Genomic DNA, 25,000 nt, shown 5'->3' with positions numbered 1-25,000 from the left:
CTGCGCTCCGCATACTACATAAGTGAGTCTGTGCCAGTTCACAGCCACTGCTGGCTTTTGAAGGCGGGTTGAAATTGAATGAGTGACAGGTCGTAGCACCGATGAGAGAGCAAATGGGTTGCGCCTCCCGTGTTGTCTGATCGCAAAGTCGTTACTGATTGGAGAGGACTGAATCCGTCACTGGCATATGACTGGCCAAGTGAACGGTTCCCTCTCATAACCAGCCCTCTGAGGGAAAGTGTCCCAGACCCACAGAGAGATCTGCAGCATGCAGTAACGTAGTGTATCAGCGTAAGAACTCTCATGGGTCTGGCGTCGAGACTATACCTCCGGCCAGGTCGGGCGTCCATACAGGCTGTGCCTGAGGGTGGGGAGCCGGATTGGTGGGTATGTGTCCTGGTCGCTGCACTAGCGCCTCCTCTGGTCGGTCGGGGCGCCGCCTGGTCAGGGTGGAAGGGAACTGGTGGGAATAGCGTGATCCTCCCACATGCTACGTCCTACCTCCCCCAGTCAGGTGAAAAGAAGCGGCTGGCAACTGCACGTGTGTCGGAGGAAGCATGGTGCTAGTCTCGGGTCTCCCCAGATTGGCAGAGGGTGGAGCAGCCAATAGGGCAGCAGGCTCTACGCCAGTGCGTGTCGTAGAGCCGCCGGGTCTCCAGGTCAGTGTACCTTGTACCTTGGTGACTCATGACTGCAAAGTGAATGAACACTTCTTCACCTTCTCTTCCCTCTCTCTACTCTCTAGACTCTACTTCACTAACTCTCCTCCTCCCGTCTCTTCCTCCGTTTCATCCTCTCAAGTGTCTCCCCTTAATGGAGATAAAACTTCCCTGTCTCCTCAGCCTCTCTCTCTCTCTCTCTCTCTCTCTCTCTCCCCTTCTTCCCTCTTCTCGTCTCTCTCCCTCTCCTCTCTCCCCCTGTTCCTCCTCTCATGTCTCCTCTTAATAATGGCATTTTCTCTCTCTCTCTCTCTCTCTGGCGTCTCTTCTCCGCCTCCTTCTCCTCTCTCTCCGCTCTACTCATTCATCTCTTCTTAATAGGATTGTTTCCTTCACTCTGCGCCCTCCTTCGTTCTTCTTCCATCGCTCCGCTGTCACACGGACGATCTCCGGCAGTGATGCACGCCTTGTTCATCATCTTGATTTACTGCATCTTCCTAAAGAGACAATCCGCTTCGCCAATTGTGTGCGCGCACATGCTCGAGCGTGCATCTGCGTGTTATTGCTTATGGATGTGTATAAGTGTGCATTAAGTGTTGTTGTTGTTGTTGTTTGTGTGTGTTTGTGTGTGTGTGCATACGCTGGAGTTTGTGTCTTTTGTATCAGAGTGCTGCAACCTGTTTTGAATCAGTGTTTTATGAGGGAGGCCATTCCTGAAGCATGAAGCGGTCAGCCTGTTCATGTGAGAGCCAGGACTGACCACACATACAGACCGGGGACATAATCACATTGCAGAGGCCCGATCGAGCTAAAGACAAGCGGGTAGACTACTGTTAGCTCTGTTCGTGAAAAATGAAGTCAATGCGGAAGTGCCCTAATAAGTGCATTATTTCTTTTTTGGCCAGGAGGGGGCGACTCCACTGGCTACAATCTGACAATAAGTCAGATTGTACAGAAGCCAATTGGGAAAATGACCCTATTGCTTTTGTTTTCCGTGTCAGAGTATGATTGCCCTCCACCCCTTCTCCCCCGCTGGTCAGCTTTCACATTACAAATGTGTTCCGTTCGCGGGAACACATGCTCCCAGACAATAGGTGGCGATATACACCTAGTTAGCTTGTGATCCACCATAACCACAACAAAGAAGAGTTACGGCTAACATCCATTACGTTACATTTCAACATTTTGCCAAGTGGATTATGGAGACCAGTTTATCCTATGTTTGGATAGTGTCCTCTAGAGAGAGAGTGGCATCAGCGGAGGACCAAAATGCAAGACTCATTAGCCAATGAACAGCCAGGAATGGGTCTCGCGCTACTTTTGCATGCTAAAATAAAGCTGATAATGTACAATTTGATTCAAGGGGGGAAAAACCCTTTCAGAGTACAACACAAACTGTCTATTTTGCTGCAACTCGACAGTGCCGCTTAATCCAGGACCTTACTTCCTGGAACTCTTGAGAGTAAAAAACTGGTCCATTGGAGTGAATGAAGATGTCGGGACTCTTCTATCTACATGGCTCTGGGTTTGGACTTTTGTTTCTGTGATCTACTACAAGTTTGTGTGTTGTTTGTTTTCTATACAGTGACAAACTAGCCTGGCATCGCCAAACCACTTCACATTGCACTGCAGCTGCATTTTGCTGGTAGCTAGCGTCAGGTTCCCAGTCTAACGGAAGCCTAAAACCATATAGGCTAACTGGTTCTCACACAGTAAAGAAATAGCAGTCCACTTCAGTGTTTGGGTACACTTGTATTCACACTCAAGTGTAGAGCGCCCGAGCACGCAAAGTATTTTCCACACCACCTTTTCAAGTAGACCCGGGTACGGCATGCGCCGTTCACACTCATGAAACCAACCCGGACCTGGAGTCAGTTTGGACCTGGAGTGAGTTTGGATCTGGAGTCAGTTTGGACCTGAAGTGTGCTCGGAAACGGTCCCGGGTCCCCAGTGAGAAACCGCACTAAAACATCATCCACAGTTAAATGGTTCCTGCCCGCCATAGCCAGCTGCACAGGGAGAAGCTAACACTATAGGACCCACCTTCTGTCAATGGCTGATTTGGAATTTTCTGCTTTATTAAGGTCCACATCTTGAGTCACACGAGTGATTCCAGACACAGCCTGAGTGTGTGATTTATTACAGAGGATCAGCGCTCATCTTTAACTTCCTCCCACATAAGGACAGATGACTGGTAGTCACATATAACTGATTTATTACCAGGGATTTACATTTTATTTCAAGAGTTTTATGATCATATATTTGGGAGACACTCCTATCATCTGGGCCTAATCAGTGAGGTGGTTTACTACAGTCAGTCAGACCAAGGCCTCCTCTTTTACCACAACATTTCACATGCTAGTTAAACTCAAGTCTGGGAAAGAACCCAGGCACGGAGTGTGTGTGTGTGTGTGTGTGTGTGTGTGTGTGTGTGTGTGTGTGTGTGTGTGTGTGTGTGTGTGTGTGTGTGTGTGTGTGTGTGTGTGTGTGTGTGTGTGTGTGTGTGTGTGTGTGTGTGTGTGCGCGCGCGCGCGCGCGCGAGATGAGATGAGAGGAGAGTCACCTTATTGGCTGATTAATAATGTAGAAAATGGAGAGCAGTGCCTGCACATTTGCCGTCTGTGTGTGTGTGTGTTGCCCATAGGGGCGAAGAAGAAACCAAAATGCAAATTATGCTTTGATGAGAAAATAAATTGAGGACTCTTGAGTCAATTATTGTCTGGTTTGTCCCCCGAGGACGTCTGTCTTTGTCTCTGTTTATGCCGCCGTCATTGTCTTGTACCCTTTTACAGTCTCTCTCTATATATATATTTATATACCGTATATTTTTTTCTCTCAGTTATCTGTGTCTCTCTGTCTCCTCCTTGTGTGTGTGTGTGTGTGTGTGTGTGTGTGTGTGTGTGTGTGTGTGTGTGTGTGTGTGCGTGCGCGCGCGCGCGTGCGTGCGTGCGTGCGTGCGTGCGTGCGTGCGTGCGTGTGTGTGTGTGTGTGTTATGAAATGTGACACACAGCAGGACAGGGGAAGAAACTTGGGTTTTGTTTTTACTTGGGACTTGTTTTTACTTGGACAGACAATGCATGTTTGTTTTTCCTCCTAACCCTCAGTTTGTGTGTGACACTTAACCCCGCCCATGTCAAGTGGAGAGCTCCTGCCCAGCTGCCAGCCATTCAGACTGATTAGTCTGATTAGTAATCGAGTGATTTGATTGGTGTGCTGCTTGGTGGTGTCTCCTATAAAAGCAGGCAGCTCAGACTGGCTGGGGGATAGCCTTGTCATCCTCACCTGGAGAGAGCAGTGGACTGGTGCTGTGCTGAACTGAACCCATAAGCAAAGTGAAGTGAATTGTTTTTCAAAGCGTTGTGGCCTGGTTTTAACTTTTTAATGAAAAGATGGACCTGTTTTTATAAAGATTCTCTTGAATGACCATTGTAAATCTTACAATATGAACTAATTTGATCAACAATTCTGAAAGGTTTACATTCCACAGTTTGGTCACTGCCGTTGGCGTCTTCTCCTCGGTCAGGACAAGCGTTGGAAGTTTGGGGAGATACAGTGGGGTTGGACAGGTGTAGATGTCCAGGCTTGGCTGTGGAGGGGAAAGCTGGTTTATATCTGGAGTGACGGGCAGCAGAGGAAAGGGAGGAGAAGCACGAGGATTGACCCTCACTTTCGCTGCAGGTGATGTATTTGGTGTCTTCTGGGTCTCTGGGAGAAGATAAGATTGTTTGGGATCCAGGGCTGGTGTCATCTGCTTCAGGTCCTGCCCTCACGTTACTCCCAGTGGCCTGCAGTGGCTTGAAGGAGTCTTCTCTGTCTAGCAGTGTGCCACCATGGCGTGGAAAGCCAACCTTGTCTGGGGATTTGAAACGTTTGTTTTGAGGAATGTTTCATGCAGAGGTGTGACTCCATGATCGGCTGTGGCGTTAACCAGAGCTCCGGCCTTTATCAGATCTACACTGACTTCAGAGGAGCCACTGGCTGCTGCTTCATGGAGGGCAGTCCATCCTGCATTGTCAGGGCCTGTTGAGGTGGGTGGGCGTCGGCCGTGGGCCTGGAACGCCGGTTGGACTCAACCAACTTTGCAGTTTCAAAAATAAACTGTTAAACCTTCTCTGGATTTGCTGTGGTGGTTTCAAAACTGGGCACTCTTAGAACCCTTTTCATGCTGCTTTGCAGCTCATATCTTAATATGTGTGCATCAGTGTGTATTGTGCCGTCCTTCATAAAGACATGAGCTGCGCTGAAATCAATCCTTCAGTTCCTCTTTAATCGTTCCCTCGACCTCAGTGAGCTGCAGTTAATGATTGGCGTTCAAGGGGAAAATCCATCCCACCCATCTCCCCGGGGAACTGGAAGGATGCTGGGTAGGAGCTGTGGTGTCTGTGTGCCGGCCATGGCCACAGACAGCATGTCTGTGTGCCGGCCATGGCCACAGACAGCATGCTCTGCATGTCTGTGTGCCGGCCATGACCACAGACAGCATGCTCAGCATGTCTGTGTGCCGGCCATGACCACAGACAGCATGCTCTGCATGTCTGTGTGCCGGCCATGGCCACAGACAGCATGCTCTGCATGTCTGTGTGCCGGCCATGACCACAGACAGCATGTCTGTGTGCCGGCCATGACCACAGACAGCATGCTCAGCATGTCTGTGTGCCGGCCATGACCACAGACAGCATGCTCTGCATGTCTGTGTGCCGGCCATGACCACAGACAGCATGCTCTGCATGTCTGTGTGCCGGCCATGACCACAGACAGCATGCTCTGCATGTCTGTGTGCCGGCCATGACCACAGACAGCATGCTCTGCATGTCTGTGTGCCGGCCATGACCACAGACAGCATGCTCTGCATGTCTGTGTGCCGGCCATGACCACAGACAGCATGCTCTGCATGTCTGTGTGCCGGCCATGGCCACAGACAGCATGCTCTGCATGTCTGTGTGCCGGCCATGGCCAGCAAGTGGGGTGGTCAGTGCGGAAACTGGCAGTGGGGTTCTCAGTGCGGAAGCTCCTGGCATGGTTTTGATGCTACCACATTTGCTAAATCTGTCCACAGACAAGACTTATTTAAACGCCTGGCAAAGTACTTACACCACAATAGTTGTCTCCAGCAGCTTTTCCCATGATGGTACGCACGCGCACACACACACACGGTGAAAACACTGCCACGGCTGGTAATTATAGTCTTGCTCTCTATGAGAGTATATTCTCCTCCTTGTCTTGCTAACTCGTCTGTCAAAGTGGTGCAGCAATGCTGATAAGTTGTAGCGCTCAACTCCATTTACAAAAGCACAGATTGTTTGGGTGTCTGCAGTCTGACGGGTACATTTCTCTGAGTAATGTCTGTCTCTCCGTTCATCTCCGGCTTTGTAACTAAATACTGTGTACTGCACGAGTACTCTGGCTCCTGCCGACAGTTTCACAGCAGGGCCATTCAAAAGAGCCCTCCTATAGAGCCAAAATGGCTGCCGTATACAAAACCCTATTCAACAGCATTGGCCTTTTATCATAATTGGTTCCGATTAAACTTGAGATGTCTGTGTAGGTCTTTCTCTCATAGTGACACCTCCCATTGCAGCAGTTACTGGCTCACACAAGACACGTGCTGTTGTCAGTGATGTGTTGCAGCATAATGGTCAGTTGCTTTTTAAGTGAATGCATTTTGGGGATTTGACATGAAACTAAATTTTGCTTTCTGTCAGATTATTATTTAGAACTAATTAATTACTGAACCACGATGCCAATGGTTGCTATGACAAAGTCAAATTACTGCTCTGCTTTAAGTGGTGGAGGTGACAGCCAATGGAATTATTGCTCTAATGGAGTTTGGCATATTTAACACATCGTGCCCTATTGATTGGCCATGCCTGTCAACGTTCTCACATGCCCTATTGATTGGTCATGCCTGTTACCGTTCTCACAATGCAGAACTCACTCTATTTTAACAGAAGTGCCTCTGTGTTTCCTGGCACCTTCCTGACATGCTTAATGTAACTGTAATGTAATGTCTCACATTTCAAATTAATTTCAGAAATAGTGGTAATATCCCATGCAACTAAAAATAAATAAATGCAGGTGGTATTATTTCCGCTGTGTTCTGCTTTTATGAATCGCCTAAATATGATCAAATGTAGTAGCAGAAGGACTCCACTTGGTCTACAGATTTTATTTTGAAGAAACATTCCCCTATGCTCGGGGAAATGCTCAAATTGACCTGGCAGTCCAGATTCCTGACAATAGTTTGCTAAAAACCCACACTCACGAGCTGTTTGTTTGGATTGATCAGGTGGTTAAAAACCCACTTTCACTCACGAGCTGTTTGTTTGGATTGATCAGGTGGTTAAAAACCCACTTTCACTCACGAGCTGTTTGTTTGGATTGATCAGGTGGTTGTGGATGTATAGAGCCAAAGTTGACGTCACTTCCTGCTTCAGCATGCGTACCAAGGGACCATAGAACATTTCACTGAGACCAAAACGACATCGAAAAAATATTTTCTTCAAATCAATTTTTTTTTTTTTTTACGTTTTGGTCCAACTGAAATGTTCTGTAGTCTCTCTTGTTTCTAAATATAGCTGAACCATTTGGTTTGAACAAGTAACACTTTTTATAAGCATTTTGCGAAATGTCTATGGGAAAATGTGTGCGTGTGTGTGTGTTACTGTTTTATTTTTCCTTGTATTTTAATTCTTGTCTTTGGTACTTTTGTTTTTGAAAGCAATATATAAATAAACTGACAATTATGAAGCAGACAAACATCTAAATATGTCTTTGGAGCAAAGCCACGGTGGTGGCTGTGATAATGGCTTACAAAACAATTGCCCTGGTGGAGGCAACAGGTGTCTGGAAGGGGCCAGATGCAAGAACAGTGTTGACAGCAGTAGCAGGTATGGCACGGGATCTTTGACTGGCATGCAATACTCATCCATTCTCTTAATAATTAATTTGAGTTAATAATTGTATGACTTTTCACCCGTTGAATCACCGGAAATAATTTTAAATAATTCTTCACTGAAACCATGATATTCTGCTCTCTCTAGCACACACCTGGGATGCCTGACGCCTTCTCCTGGCTATACAATCACAGCAGCTGCCATAGTAACCTCCATTACCATCAGTGTATTCAGGAGATCTTAATTTCACCTTAATTGCGAGTGATCTTTATGAATTGGAGGCACCCGGCTGTAACGGGGCCCCATTTGTAGAAAGGGGTCGTTTTAGAGCTGGAATTCATTTGGATAGCTTCATTTAAATAGGCATTAACGGTGACCTTGGCTTGGCAGCACAGCACTGTGGGTGCTTTGTGGATCTTTTTCTCCACACCTACAATCCAGATGATACCATTTTCAGATCCATTCTGGAGACAAAGCATGTACAGTACAGTCAAGTGTTACCCAGTGTGATGGAAAGACGGACCCCCTCTCCTTTGATTCCCCCCAGATTAATTCTTCACAGACATATTGGTCTTTACCTCTCTTTTGGCAAGACAACACATTTTACTTTGATGGAAATCTCCTAAGGTTCCATCTCAGTGGCTTAGGGATGTCATGCTGTTCCTTAAGTTAGAAAAGATCAGATTCTCAGTGAAAGGCAGCTCTGCTAAATGTCTTCATAAATTGAATTATTTCATATAATATTTTAACTCCTACAAATCTTGCCCCCTGACTAATCCCCCCCTCCCCATCCCCCCATTTTCTGGGTTTGTTTGTTTTTTGTTTTTTTCTATACAGAGACAATGTTCTGTTCTTGAATGAAAATGGAAAATATATGTTCTGTATGCACTCAATTGTACTTCTGCATTGTCATTTGCCAATAAAAATATTAATAAAAAAGTGTTATCGAGTGTATTGATCTGGGGTTCTTGACATGAAAATGTTTGGAAACCCCTAGTCACTGGAGTGGCAAAACTATGATTTGAATTTCAATCCAGACTTTGGAATGACTAAAATACTCCTGCTCATCTTTTGGATTTGGGGGGGGGTGCAGGTGGGGGGCGACGAGGACGACATGTTAATTAGTTAGAAGCTACACTCATATCTGAATCAAAACCCGTAAAATCTTGCAATTAGAGCTGTAAAAAGCAGTATCAGAAGTAGCACTTGTGAACTTATGAACCAATTTAGAAGGAACATGCAATACCCTGATAGCCATAAATAAATGTTCCCATTGTGCATCTAACCTTGAGGTAACATTTGTTATGTAACAGTCACATGAAGCTTAAAGAGAGGCAAAGTGGAACGTCACTTCCTGCTTCAGCACTGTACCAGAGATTTTCATCCGCCATTTATTTTCCCATAGACACTTCGTAAAATGCTTATAAAATAGTTGTACTTCGTCGAACCAAAGGGTTCAGCTGACGCTAGAATCGGGAGAGACCATAGAACATTTCACTCGGACCAAAACCTAAAAAAAACATTGAAAAAATATTTTCTTTAAACCCGCATTTTTGTTACGTTTTGGTCCCAGTGAGATGTTGTGCAATCTCTCCCGTTTCTAAATATATCTGAACCGTTTGGTTTGAACCAGTACAACTATTTTTTATACGCATTTTACAAAATGTGCGTGGGAAAATAAATAGCGGATGAAAACCTCTGGTACAGTGCTGAAGCAGGAAGTAGGCGGTCACTTTGCCTCTCTATTGTTTCAACACGTTCCTGTGCAAGACACATGTCCTGAAGTGATGCAACGACCAAAAATGATTCTCTCTCAAACAAATCCATTTGTCACTCCCCCCCCACCCCCCCCCCTTCCTCACTGGAGTTTCAAAACAATCCTACAGACTGAAAACTTTCACCAGACAAAAATATGAGTCTGGGGCTCCATGCAATAAAACACCACCCCAGCTATCTTCTACAGAAACACACATCTTAGTACTCACATTATCTGCTCTTCAATCTCCCCACTGCTACGTTTCGGTTAGGTTCAGTGGTAGAGCTTTATTGTTCCCAAGGGGCAAATTTACGTGCAGCGGACAGTCTATAAAAAAGATGAAATGTAACACTCGGTACATTCCATATTGTAGAATAACACAAGACAACAGATAGCATGATTCATGAAAAAGAAGCATGCAACATAAATATGGAATATACAGTATGGTGAGTAATGCCACACAACGGACATGATTAAAAAAACAGTGGTTCTGTGATGTTGCTCCGGTAGAGAATTGCATGTTGCTCGCTCCATGCACTGCCATTGTATGAACGGTCTGAAAATCATACTTATAGCACGAATGCCAACAAAGCAGCTTCTGACTCAATTAAAAAATAGCCATTCAACTTGTTTTTAATGTTTAATTTTAAATAGGATAAAATATGTGCCAGACAGGACTTTGACAAAGCAGATGCAATATGAAAAACGAGTCTCTCACTTTGTTTGCGCCTATTTACAATCGCCGATTGCGAGGTTATACAGTATCATGGCCAGGAAGCTACACAGCCCAAGGTGCTACCAAACACCTAAAGTCCTCTTCCATTCACTTCATCCTGACCTTGTCCTTTCCTCACCTGGATTGACTGCAGAGCTCAAAAAGAAAAAGCGTCCCTTCCAAAAGTGCAGTGAGCTCACACATAAGCCGTTTTCCCACATGCGTACCGGGAAATTACCTGTAAGTCAATATCGGACATTTCCCTTCACACTTCGGCTCGCGCATGTGGGAATCTAGCAGCGAATTTGCCTGTACGTTGGGGGGCGGGGCGGCACTGCAGAGCGGGTGGGGAGTGACGTGTCGGCAAAACTCTGAATGGTGAAATAAGTTTGCTTGTTTATCCGTTCACCTGCGTCGCGTTGAAGCACTTTTTTTTTTTTTTTTTTTTTTAATGTTTTTTTTCCCGATTTTTTTTTATCCCATTTTATCCCCCGTTTAGTGCTCATTTGATTACTCAATCCTGGTTGCTACTCCATCCTCTGCCGATCTGGGGAGAGCCGAGACTGATTCCATGCATCCTCCGAGACATGGGCAGTCAAGTCAGCCGCTTCTTTTCACCTGCCCGAGGGAGCTTCACCGGTAGGACATAGCACGTGGGAGGTTCACGCTATTCCAACCAGTTCCCCTCCCTCTGAACAGGCGCCCTTAACGATCAGAGGAGGAACCATATAAGCAATCAGGATGTTGCATGTTTTTGTGAAGGGGGTTCCTATATGAAGGAGACCCCCGGGAGGCACGGGGAGAACATGCAAACTCCACACAGAAAGGCCATTTTGCCGACCCCACCCGGGCGGTGGGCACTCGGGGACATGCGGACGGGCACGCATTCCTTCAGTGTTCACATCGGTCCAGGTGGGAATCGAACCCACGACCTTCGAGCTGTGAAGCACTTTTTACAGACTGGCTTTGTTTGATGTGTCCGGGCTTGCCTTCGCTGTCGGCAACGTAAGCAAAATACTTCTACATTTCGCTTCGTGCATTTGCTTCGTCTGTGTCCCTGTCGGGCTGTCACTGAAGGAGGAGGACGAGCAGGCAGCAGAGAGGAGAGAGGGGAAAATCAGCACACCCACACATGAAGCTGACATAGGCTACTGCTCTTATTATCACAAGATCATTTCGCCAGTTTGCTTTAATGTGCGCGAATGATTAGATTATGCCCGCTGGAACATTAAGCAACGTGTGTACACCTCGCCCATGAGAGTGTCGCGGGAAATGACTGGACCCGTTCTCTACTTGAGTCCGCTATCGCGCATACCGCTCTTCTGACTGGCTCCAAACTGGTGAAATCTCCGCGATGACGGGGTCGCGCTTATACCGGCACGACGACTTTCTCACATGCAGGCATTAGACCACGTTCCGGTCATTTAGCGGTACAAAGCGCATGTGGGAAAAGGGCTATAGCCTACCCTCCGTCCTGCGCCTGGGACACGCCAGAAATGTCTCCCTCGCAGCGCGTCATGGAAGCGGCGTCGTGTAGGAGCCTGGCCATTCACACCAGAAGCGCTCTGTTTTGCTCCGTGCCTCGCTCTGTTTTGCTCCGCGCCAGTCAGAGCGTGTACAGACTGTATGCCTGGCTGCACGCGGCTCGCGTAAAAAAAAAGAATAGGCCCGACGCCGAAACTCTCGCTGCAGGACGCAAGACGGATGCGCCGCGGCCGGTGTGATCGGTCTCCCCTCTCAACAAGGACCTCGAAATGAAAGTGCCTCCGCGACGGAGACGCTAACTGCTGGGTCCCCGTGCTGGTCTCATTCCTTAAAGGAGTTTCTCTGCTATCCCATGATGCACCTGACTCCCTTCCAGACCCACGCTATGTTTGGGTCACAATCGTCACACCCATTTTCTAGTGATTCTATTTGGAAACATGCCTCTTACTGCATCTAGGGTCCTTTTAGACGCTAAATGAGTTTTTTTCCATCTCCCTAATGGGCAGTTTCCTGGCAGCATATACTCAGAAAGCATGTCCCTCAGAGCAGTCTGATCCCAAATGTCTCTGGGCCTCGTTCCCCAGGACATTTTGTAAGCTGTCCTATTTGCAAACATGGCCCTCTGTGCAGCTGCCATTCATCACACACAAAATGTCTGTCTGCTTCATTCACAGTCACGTTGACATCAGTCGTGTTCAATGTCTTGCTCCATTCAGAAGCCAAATTACATTTAGTGGGCCAGCAAATCCCCAGGGTCTCTTTCTTTCTTTCTTTCTTTCTTTCTTTCTTTCTTTCTTTCTTTCTTTCTTTCTTTCTTTCTTTCTTTCCTCAGTTAGTCAGTCTTGTCTGTCTATAGCCATCAGCCTCCATTATCATATTTCATTGGGTCCACTGTCACTGTGTGCTATCTGCTCTCAGATAGATGACTGTGTCAAACAGCCCATATGAAAGAGCAGACAGAGACAGAGGTGTTGTGTCCTATCTTGTCTCAGATTGCCTCCGCGTGGGAGAGATGACTGTGTCACCCCCCATAGCTCAGTGATGTGCTTTGCCAAAGAAGAGAGGAGCAGGCTGAGAGAGAGAGAGAAGGGGAGAGAAGGGGAGAGAGAGAGACAAAGGAAAAGGGAGGTAGAGGGTTTGAGCACATGTGACCTCACCATGTGACATGCTGACTGTGTGTGGGAGAGAAAGTGACGGAGGTGACGACACTTATACAGTGTGTGTGTGTGTGTGTGTGTGTGTGTGTGTGTGTGTGTGTGTGTGTGTGTGTGTGTGTGTGTGTGTGTGTGTGTGTGTGTGTGTGTGTGTGTGTGTAGGGACAAAAGATTGTGTCCACCAAGCAATTCACTTAGGCCAATATGTCATCTGGCAGCCAGATAGACTTAAGAGAAGAGAACATCCTGTCAGTTATTGAGCTGTTATACAGGACATTCTGTCAGTTATTGAGATGTTCTATACAGGACATCCTGTCAGTTATTGAGATGTTATACAGGACATCCTGTCAGTTATTGAGCTGTTATACAGGACATCCTGTCAGTTATTGAGTTGTTCTATACAGGACATCCTGTCAGTTATTGAGTTGTTATACAGGACATCCTGTCAGTTATTGAGTTGTTCTATACAGGACATCCTGTCAGTTATTGAGTTGTTATACAGGACATCCTGTCAGTTATTGAGCTGTTATACAGGACATCCTGTCAGTTATTGAGTTGTTATACAGGACATCCTGTCAGTTATTGAGTTGTTATACAGGACATCCTGTCAGTTATTGAGCTGTTATACAGGACATCCTGTCAGTTATTGAGTTGTTATACAGGACATCCTGTCAGTTATTGAGCTGTTATACAGGACATCCTGTCAGTTATTGAGTTGTTCTATACAGGACATCCTGTCAGTTATTGAGTTGTTCTATACAGGACATCCTGTCAGTTATTGAGTTGTTCTATACAGGACATCCTGTCAGTTATTGAGCTGTTATACAGGACATCCTGTCAGTTATTGAGCTGTTATACAGGACATCCTGTCAGTTATTGAGTTGTTCTATACAGGACATCCTGTCAGTTATTGAGTTGTTATACAGGACATCCTGTCAGTTATTGAGCTGTTATACAGGACATCCTGTCAGTTATTGAGCTGTTATACAGGACATCCTGTCAGTTATTGAGTTGTTATACAGGACATCCTGTCAGTTATTGAGTTGTTCTATACAGGACATCCTGTCAGTTATTGAGTTGTTATACAGGACATCCTGTCAGTTATTGAGCTGTTATACAGGACATCCTGTCAGTTATTGAGCTGTTATACAGGACATCCTGTCAGTTATTGAGTTGTTCTATACAGGACATCCTGTCAGTTATTGAGCTGTTATACAGGACATCCTGTCAGTTATTGAGCTGTTATACAGGACATCCTGTCAGTTATTGAGTTGTTCTATACAGGACATCTTGTCAGTTATTGAGTTGTTATACAGGACATCCTGTCAGTTATTGAGTTGTTATACAGGACATCCTGTCAGTTATTGAGTTGTTCTATACAGGACATCCTGTCAGTTATTGAGCTGTTATACAGGACATCCTGTCAGTTATTGAGTTGTTATATACAGGACATCCTGTCAGTTATTGAGTTGTTCTATACAGGACATCCTGTCAGTTATTGAGTTGTTATACAGGACATCCTGTCAGTTATTGAGCTGTTATACAGGACATCCTGTCAGTTATTGAGCTGTTATACAGGACATCCTGTCAGTTATTGAGCTGTTATACAGGACATCCTGTCAGTTATTGAGCTGTTATACAGGACATCCTGTCAGTTATTGAGTTGTTCTATACAGGACATCCTGTCAGTTATTGAGTTGTTATACAGGACATCCTGTCAGTTATTGAGCTGTTATACAGGACATCCTGTCAGTTATTGAGTTGTTATATACAGGACATCCTGTCAGTTATTGAGTTGTTCTATACAGGACATCCTGTCAGTTATTGAGTTGTTATACAGGACATCCTGTCAGTTATTGAGCTGTTATACAGGACATCCTGTCAGTTATTGAGCTGTTATACAGGACATCCTGTCAGTTATTGAGCTGTTATACAGGACATCCTGTCAGTTATTGAGCTGTTATACAGGACATCCTGTCAGTTATTGAGCTGTTATACAGGACATCCTGTCAGTTATTGAGTTGTTATACAGGACATCCTGTCAGTTATTGAGCTGTTATACAGGACATCCTGTCAGTTATTGAGCTGTTATACAGGACATCCTGTCAGTTATTGAGCTGTTATACAGGACATCCTGTCAGTTATTGAGCTGTTATACAGGACATCCTGTCAGTTATTGAGCTGTTATACAGGACATCCTGTCAGTTATTGAGCTGTTATACAGGACATCCTGTCAGTTATTGAGTTGTTCTATACAGGACATCCTGTCAGTTATTGAGTTGTTATACAGGACATCCTGTCAGTTATTGAGATGTTATACAGGACATCCTGTCAGTTATTGAGATGTTATACAGGACATCCTGTCAGTTATTGAGCTGTTATACAGGACATCCTGTCAGTTATTGAGTTGTTCTATACAGGACATCCTGTCAGTTATTGAGCTGTTATACAGGACATCCTGTCAGTTATTGAGCTGTTATACAGGACATCCTGTCAGTTATTGAGCTGTTATACAGGACATCCTGTCAGTTATTGAGCTGTTATACAGGACATCCTGTCAGTTATTGAGCTGTTATACAGGACATCCTGTCAGTTATTGAGCTGTTATACAGGACATCCTGTCAGTTATTGAGTTGTTCTATACAGGACATCCTGTCAGTTATTGAGCTGTTATACAGGACATCCTGTCAGTTATTGAGCTGTTATACAGGACATCCTGTCAGTTATTGAGCTGTTATACAGGACATCCTGTCAGTTATTGAGCTGTTATACAGGACATCCTGTCAGTTATTGAGCTGTTATACAGGACATCCTGTCAGTTATTGAGTTGTTCTATACAGGGAAATGAGCGTCTTTGATGTGTCAGTAATGTATTCTGCCAGACAATGGGAGATAGAGACAGGGACATGGGGAGATGTGGAGGCGTTTGACCACGAGACACTTGTCTGCCGCCTGTGTGTGTGTGTGTGTGTTGCCCATAGGGGCGAAGAAGAAACCAAAATGCAAATTATGCTTTGATGAGAAAATAAATTGAGGACTCTTGAGTCAATTATTGTCTGGTTTGTCCCCCGAGGACGTCTGTCTTTGTCTCTGTTTATGCCGCCGTCATTGTCTTGTACCCTTTTACAGTCTCTCTCTCTATATATATATTTATATACCGTATATTTTTTCTCTCAGTTATCTGTGTCTCTCTGTCTCCTCCGTGTGTGTGTGTGTGTGTGTGTGTGTGTGTGTGTGCGTGCGTGCGTGCGCGTGCGTGCGTGCGTGCCTGCGTGCGTGCCTGCCTGCCTGCGTGCGTGCTGATAACCCGTGTGAAAGCCACTGGTGTAGGACATAGGCCTAAACATATTGGTAAACATATTGTTGGCATATCGGTTTGTGCCGGGCCTTTTTGCAAATCAACCTTTTCTAAAAGCATTCATACGGCTTTTGGGATCATTTAACCAAAACAAAAGAACTCTGGAGGGCCATGGATGAGTGAAATAGATGTCATTTATCACACAATGAACAACAGAGGCACAAATAACAAACAGTTTGCATAATGAACTGCAGTTTGCTTATTAAATTTGGCCTCATCAAATGTTTCACGGCATTCGGCTTCCAAGTTGTTGACTTTCATTTGCCTTTGATATCCTTCATGTCTGTGAGACATTGAAATGACATGGAGAGATACATGCGCACAGTGGGCGAGCCTACACACATACAGGCCATGTATATATCATCATGTTACCATGTGGTCCCCATCGAGGTTCCCCATGATGGCTTTCAACTACAAAGCCCAGTTCTGATAATAAGTACTGTCGGTATATTAGGCTTGTTACACGCATGTATGTTACACGCACGTGCTCGCGCACACATGCACACGCACACACGCACACACGCACACACCCACGCACACACGCACGCACGCACACGCACACACACACACACACACACACACACGCACACGCACACACACAATATGTGCAGGATTCCCACCATTAACTTCGAGAACCAAGTCAAGTCAACTTAATTTATACAGCCAATATACTTCGCATATTTATAAGCCAATGTGAACAAGGTAAGTACTTATAAAAGTATAAAATAGAGGAGAATTACTTAAAGGAACACTCCGCCCATTTTCAACCAGCTTTGTATCATTACAACATCAGTAGTATATCAGAAAACTGGAAACTGTTTTGAAGTCTGTCATTTAATTTGACAGTTATTGAGTGTTAAAGTGTGGAGCAGTGACATCACTGGTCCACACTAACTCAAATTAATAACTCATTCACTCAAATCAACTCTCAATAACTGTCACACTATTCATCATCATTCATCTAGTTTGACAGTTATTGAGAGTTGATTTGAGTGAATGAGTTATTAATTTGAGTTAGTGTGGACCAATGATGTCACTGGTCCACACTTTAACACTCAATAACTGTCAAATTAAATGACAGACTTCAAAACAGTTTACAGTTTTCTGATATACTACTGATGTTCTAATGATACAAAGCTGGTTGAAAATGGGCAGAGTGTTCCTTTAAAAGAGCCATAACTACGGCGGGGGAGAGACGGGAGTTTGGGCTTGGGTCAGTTTGGAGAGAAGAGGAATGAGGTGTAGGGTCTCAAATCTACCTTCATATTGATTATTATGTGTAAAGAAAAATAAATTTTCAATTATTTTAGTCTATAAGCCCGTTTAAGGTCAAGTGCAACAGAATTGCTTTGTGAGGTAAAAACAGAATAATACAAATGTCATAATAAAATAACAAATAAAGAACTCAAACACATGTTTAAAGGTCAAATTCCTCAGAGTCAGATTGTGTATTCTGTTGTCAGACCTGCAATATAATGCATTTTTTAGATGTACATACAGTATAGCATATAGCACATATAGCCACAGGTCTGGCGTCTACATGGCAGTTCTCATGGAACGAATCTCCCCCGGTGTCAAATTCTCACTTATTTAGAAAAGCCATGAGGAAAATCTGTTACAATTACAAATGGAATCGATTATGGCCTCAACCACAAAGCTGGTTTCTGGTAATGAGTCACATAGTAGTAAAACATATGAACCCAGCACACTTTGTTCTGCTCAAGCAAAGAAATCTACCATAAAATATAAGTCAAATTCAGTCAAAACATCAAGAAATCTACCATAAAATACAAGTCAAATTCAGTCAAAACATCTTTAAACATTTTTGTGTGATTTTAAAATGGTCTAATAAAGATGCATCTGATCTAAGCTGGCAGCCTGCCCCTTCACCTAATAGTCTTTCATTTGCTGTCATTCAATAGCCTGGTCTTCTTCTACCTGCTCTATTGAGATAACTCTTAATTGGCACTATTCTATATAATTAAGTTGAAGTTGTTGTCTGAAACACACTTGAAACTTTTATGAAACTCAGCCGTGACAGTTGCTAAACTCTCAACTTTGTGAAACTAGTTTCACGCAACAGCCAATCAAAACACTGATAACGATATCACATTCATTTTGGTCTCGATTTTTTTTTTTTTTTTTTTAACGATTTTTCAGACGGCAGCCCGTCTTTATTGTCACACAACACACGACAACACATGCACGGAGGGCCACAACACACACACATGCTGACGGTGGCCGGTGAAATTTGTCCTCTGCATTTAACCCATCCTGGCTTTGTCCTTTCCTCCTGGGGCAGGCCAGGAGCAGTGGTCGCTTTCTCGTACAGCGCCCGGGGACCGACTTCGGATGTTGTCGTCACTGGTCGGATGACGATGACGATCTGATCTTCTGCATGTTTTTAATGGGGGGGTTATATACGGAGGAACCCCCTGGGGGAGCACGGGGAGAACATGCAAACTCCACACAGACAGAAAGGCCCTTACGACGAGATACCCCACCTGGGCAGTAGGCACTGAAGATATGGGGGGGAACACAACCACAGCGCCCACAGTGTCCCAGGCAAGAATCGAACTCAGGACCTTCTGACTGCGAGGCGACAGCTCTACCACTGAGCCACCGTGCCCCCCGTTTGGAGTTGATTCGTTGGCCGTGGCCATCTTGATTTTTCGTCGTCAGCAGAGTGGGAGGGAATGGGTTGAGTCCTTGCACAGATCACGTGAGATGGGGGTTTCCCAGAGCCACAGCTCCGCCTGCTATTGGTCCGTGATCGGCAAGCTGCGTGATCACTGGACAGACGATCTGTCAATCATCCCCTTTTCTATCATCTATTTTACTCCAAATGGGCGAGTTATATAAAAAAATGACCCAAGTACAGTTGTTATGAAAAAGTGAAATCAACTATATAGACCAAAATCGTGTTAAGGCCCAGGCTGTAAAGATGCTTAATTACTGTTACAAAGTGGGGCATTTTAACCGGAACGACGGGACTTCTGAGCCCTGCCTCGAGTGGCCATTCGAGGAATTACAGCTTAAACAAAGACTTCCGCAATGGATATGAGGCTGACTGTGAGACTGAAAGGGTGAGTGGCCTACCCTGGGAATACTGTATGATGCAATATCTGTCAAGTCGAGTGCATTTAGCAGCAGCACTTTCAACAGTTTATCACAAAGTACTTTAGAAGCAACAAAGGACACAACATACAATATGAGATATAAACAACAGACGCAGCAAAAAGATGTGTGTGTGTGTGTGTGTGTGTGTGTGTGTGTGTGTGTGTGTGTGTGTGTGTGTGTGTGTGTGTGTGTGTGTGTGTGTGTGTGTGTGTGTGTGTGTGTGTGTGTGTGTGTGTGTGTGTGTGTCCCTCCCTCCCTGTATCTTCTCCCCTCCAGGCATTTTCCAGAAGAAAACACCATAACACCATGATGTCTTCATGATGTAATACCAGCCTATCTCTGCTTTACCTCAGTTGATCTTGGATCTAACAGCAGGGATTAGACTCGGTTAGGGTGTTTCCCTCTGAGGGATCATCATCACACACACACACCCACTCAAATACACTTCAACACACAGACAGATAGACACACTCGCCCGCAGGCGTTTGTGTTTCTGTGCGCCAACGAATGAGACACACACAGATGTGGAGTGACTTGCCCCAGTTTTCCCCCTGGGAAAATGTTTCTCCTCCCTCCACAAACAGTCCAAAGCATCTGCTGTCCAAAGCATCTGCTGTCCAAAGCATCTGCTGCCACTGTAGGTGTCAGAGTCAATGAATGGTGCATTAAAGACAACGCAAAAGAGAATTTACGAGATGTGGATAGGGAACACATGGGAGTCTCAGGTTTTGGTTATAGCGTCACTGCCCACTGGGTGGTGCAAACACATATCTCCACTGGGTGGTGCAAACACATATCTCCACTGGGTGGTGCAAACACATATCTCCACTGGGTGGTGCAAACACATATCTCCACTGGGTGGTGCAAACACATATCTCCACTGGGTGGTGCAAACACATATCTATTCATGTTAGCATGCAGCACATTATGATAAGAGTTAACTTATGCATTGGTTTTCCCCAAAAGATTATGCAAGACAATGGAGGGATTCATTAACAATGAAGCTCTTCTTAACTTTATACAAAATCTTTATTGGCGCCTGCATGCCACATAAACAATAAACATGAAAAGACAAACTGTTGAACATGGGGGGGGAGTGCAGTTTCTGTAGGAGACTACCCCCCCCCCCCCCACACACACACACACACACACACAGACACACACACACACACACACACAAGCACACAGGGAACTAAACAAATGCAAACGTATGCATTTGCACACAGGCTACTATGTGTGCCAATCAGCGATCAATGTACACACATCGTCAGTCATAACACACACACACACACGCACACGCACGCACGCACACACACACACACACACACACACACATACACACACACACATACAATTATAATGTACAATTCTAAATATGTTACAATATCTTTTTCTCTTTTTTTCTCTCTCCATCTCACAAATGAAGTCTCAGCAGCTCTGCACCAGCACAAACGTATGGCAATACAAAAACGCACACTGAAACACACGCATGGATTTGGACAAATATTATCAACCGATTCGTGATCTCTCTCAGTTGTTTATCTTTTGCCTGGCCCAACCCATTAGCAAACACTTTGTTGACAGAATAACAGTCAGCCAATTAGGTTAGTGTCTTAGACTTTGTGGTCACAACCCTCCGGCTCTGATTACCATAACAATCTGCATAATTTCTCTTTGATTACATGGAAACTCTAGCCGGCGTTCATTATGTGCCAACAAGCCATTAGTGCATTGATTACAAAATCCTTCATTCCCCGCATGCAGTCAATATATATTCTGAACTCCTGCTTCTGTGAGGGATGTTTAGATGCGTTAGATGCGTCGTTTTGTTTGAGATTACATACTGTGTTGATCTTATCTAAGACAATTTTCCACCTTGTGTGGACAATAAAGTGTATTGTTTTGTATTGTATTGTATTGTATTGTATTGTATTGTATTGTATTGTATTGTATTAATCAATGTGATTCATGCACTCAAAACATTTATTTGGTTAATACTGCGGGAAGATGGGTGGAATATAATTATGCTTCAGACTTATATCATCGCATGAAGCAGGCTCTTACTTTAGCATTCATATTATTATTGGTTCTATCAATACAATTCATTACATTTGTGAATAGATATACAGTATATATGAGGCAACAATCTTTGGCAATGGCGTAAAAATGCAAATGGTTATTATACAGCCATGGCTGTCTGTAATGTCTCTGGTAACTAATTGTTCTTAATTATAGCTCACAAGCCTCTGGAGTCTTGAGTCCTGATTATAATGTATTTGCCTCTGGTCAAACGAAACAAACAAAACAATATTGGCTCTTGCTGAAGAGGCTGAGGCCGTCACATTTGATTAGGTATTCATTGATTTATTAATTGAATGAAAATCCTAAACATTACTGTTATAGTATTAGGACTGCAGCAATAAAAACAATGGCAGGTAATACAACTAAAAGGAGGACTGTATACATCATAGCATCATAGCAGTGACATTTACTCATTATTTTTAATATTTTGTAGGCTAATAACTGGAGAGCGTCATGCAAAGTAACATGAACGCTCAGGCGCGGAAACTGTTGATGAAGTAATTACTTGTTGGTAAGGTTGGGAGGTTTAATTAAATTGAAGCAGCATAATTGTAAACATTGTGGCTGATTTGGGTGATGTTCTTGATGAATTATTATTTTATTCGCCAAGCACAACATTTGCTTATGAATTTGTCTTGTTGACATGCATGCAGAGACCTATCGACAACTAACATACTGACACGCATGATCAACAGTCATGTGCAGTCATGTGATTCATGATGTGCAGGTAGCATTACAGTGAGTTGCCTGCAGAGGTCATGTTTTCACCCGTTTGTCCACACAGGATAGCTCACAAAGTTATGAATGGATTTGCACGGAACTTTGTAGAAAAGTCCTGAACTTTCCACACCGACTAGCCAAAAGGGGGCGTGGCCACAAAAGATGCCTAAATTACAAACGGATTCATGTAACACCACAAAACGTTGTTGAAATTGTTTTTATAGTTTATATAGCCTTATAATAAATTAAACCATTGGTATGGGAGATTTAATGATCACGGGAGAAAAATCTTAAAAAAAAAAAAAATCTTTTGACAATCATCCCGCGACCCCCCCCCCCAAATTAATCTTCCGAACCCCTGGGGCGTCCCGACCCCCAGGTTGAGAACCACCGCTCTACGGAGTGCTCTCTAGTTTGGATTTGTGAGATAGATAAATATAAATATATATATTTAAAGTAAAGTGGCAAGGCAAGAAAAAACTCCATATTGTCACATCCAGTCAGAATACAAGAGGTGGGGGGGGGAAAAGAACAAACACACCACAAAGGTATTTAACGTAAGTTAAGTAACTACATCACAATAGAAAAAAAACAGGCACACAGGTGAGACAACTTGCCAATTATCTTTACATGTATGTTTCAGCTTTAAAGACGGTCTAACAATCAGCACTTTGTGAGTTTTCAAAGCAACATGAAGCTAATAATAACAAAGATATGATGAGGACAAATAGCAGCACTGCTCATTAAAACTTCAAAATTATGAAATGGCGAAGGGGAACAGTATGGGAAATCATATCACATATTCCAGACACTGACGTAAGGATCGGCGGTGCATGTGGTGCCCCGGGGCCCCGGGGCCCAGAGCTGTCAAGGGCCCATGAAGAGCGAGTCTCGCTTTGGGGAGACGTAACGTACTTACGCTTTCTGCTGCAGTCCCACTCCAAATACACTTCCATGCTGTATTATGCAGTCAGCACTTGCCCTCATGTAGCTTACTAGGCTAACGAATGCTATTAGCTTTAAGTTTAGTTTACTGGATTCAGTGGATTGGCGTCATCATATGAGAAAATACAATACATACAATACATACAATACAGTTCTCTTTCCAACGTGTCTTCAGCGGAGTCTCCTGTGAGGTTCTGGTGACATCATTGACCATATATGGAGTTGGAGCAAGAGATGAGGAATATCCCTTCACGCAGCGTGAAAGCGGCCCTCTTGTTTACACTTCGGGGGTCCTGACGCACAATAGACGGCTAACAATCTGCCTGACGAAAAAAATAATGAGTCAGTCCATATTTTCTATAACAACATAATTGTTAGGTAGGGCCCAGAGCAAATATTTGCACCGGGGCCCATGGCAATGACGTTACGCCGTTACTGCTGACAAACTGCATCAGTAAAGAGACACATTGGTCGCCAACAGGGATAGGTCGACAGGATATAGTCGCTAAACACCACTTAACGCTATACAGCCTCGAAGATGAGCACCAAATTGAATAAACACCAAAAAACATGGCTTCACGGCTTCCATTCAGAAAGCGGTTGTATACGGCCAGCGCACACAGAGGCATGACCTGGTGTAAGCCCCACAATTTTCCAAAGTATCTCTATTGGATTATTATGTTAAGCAAATGCAACGGATTGAATTTGCTAACATTTCACATCTGCCATTTAGCGGATGATTTCATCAGAGAATGTGAAAGCGCTGAACGCACACATTTTAAGAAGGGTTGGGTGCAGTGAGAATGAAACGTCGAGTGCCGTGCCGTGCACACTAAGCTACATACGACCCTCACTGTTTGTAATCAGATTTCTGTAATCCGGTTAGGGAAATGTCAAATCTTTAAACTGGAACAAATGATTGTTACATGTATTATCAGGGCGATGTAGCTCAGACACTTGCAGCCTTTCGATTGTATATGTTGAGAAATAGATGGAAAGGGACCTAGCCTATTAAGTACCATTCCTACATCACAATGTAAACAATAAACAGTTAATTAAAGATGGCGCTGCGGTAAACTGGTGCTTGGTGGAAATGGCTGGCCCAAGTGGCCTGCAAATGCCCATCCAGGACATGTGGTGTTTTTGGCAGTTGAGTGTGGACCACAGACATTTTTTAGTATGGATGGAAAAGCTTACACACAAAAAACGTGTGGACAAGTGCTTCACCATTATAAAGGTGCGTTCACACCGACCTATTAAAGTTTTGCGCTGGCATCGAGTTTACATACAAACTCAATGCAAACGAGCGATTGAGCGTATATTCGCCCGGGAGAAAAATCGCTGGGCGTCCGAGCGACAGAGACAGAGCGATAGGGCGAAAATTCGCTCGTCGCCCGAGATGAAATATCCCAACTCGAGTGAAATTTCGCTGGCATCAGTCGCTCGCTGCTCAACGCTGATTGGCTGCCGTGTGAGTCAAGGATCACATTGGCTTGGAACAAACCGCTGGTTTATTGTGTGGCAACAAACCGCATTGACAGGCTGACAGCTGACATGAAGTGAAGTCTGTACTCCCGGTATAGATACACAAGCTTGCGTTAGGAGCACGCTGATAGGCTTAGCTTGTAAAAAACTACGGTGGCTCGTAGTGGACAAACATCATGACATTGTGCTTTCATCCTGTCTAACGTTAGCCAGATGTCCGTCAATTCTTGTGCCAGTTGACGAGCGATTTAAACACAGCGACAGAGCGATTCCAAAGGGTTGAATCGAGCGACGGGGAGAAAAATAAATATCTCGGTGTGAACGCAGCTTAAGATAAAACTCTAAGAGTGAATTCATGTGTTGCTCAGTATCGGCACTTGTCACTCTCTTCCTCGGCGCTAGTCGTGTTGCTATTATAGGAAGTTACACTTATAAAGGTCATGTAATCTGTTAGCCTGTTCAATCCTGATGGTGATCAGCTTTCAAATGTCAGTTGGTTCATTATTAAATCTGAGCTGCTGCCCTACCTACCTGTCATTTAGCTGCTTCTGAAGGTCAGCTGCTTAGTGTTCAGCTCAAGACGTGGCACACACACACACACACATACACTCATGCACAAACACACAT

The sequence above is a fragment of the Poromitra crassiceps genome (genome assembly GCF_964638095.1).
Source record: "Poromitra crassiceps genome assembly, chromosome: 8".
In the NCBI taxonomy this organism is placed as follows: domain Eukaryota; kingdom Metazoa; phylum Chordata; class Actinopteri; order Beryciformes; family Melamphaidae; genus Poromitra; species Poromitra crassiceps.
Note: the sequence above shows the minus strand (reverse complement) of the source record.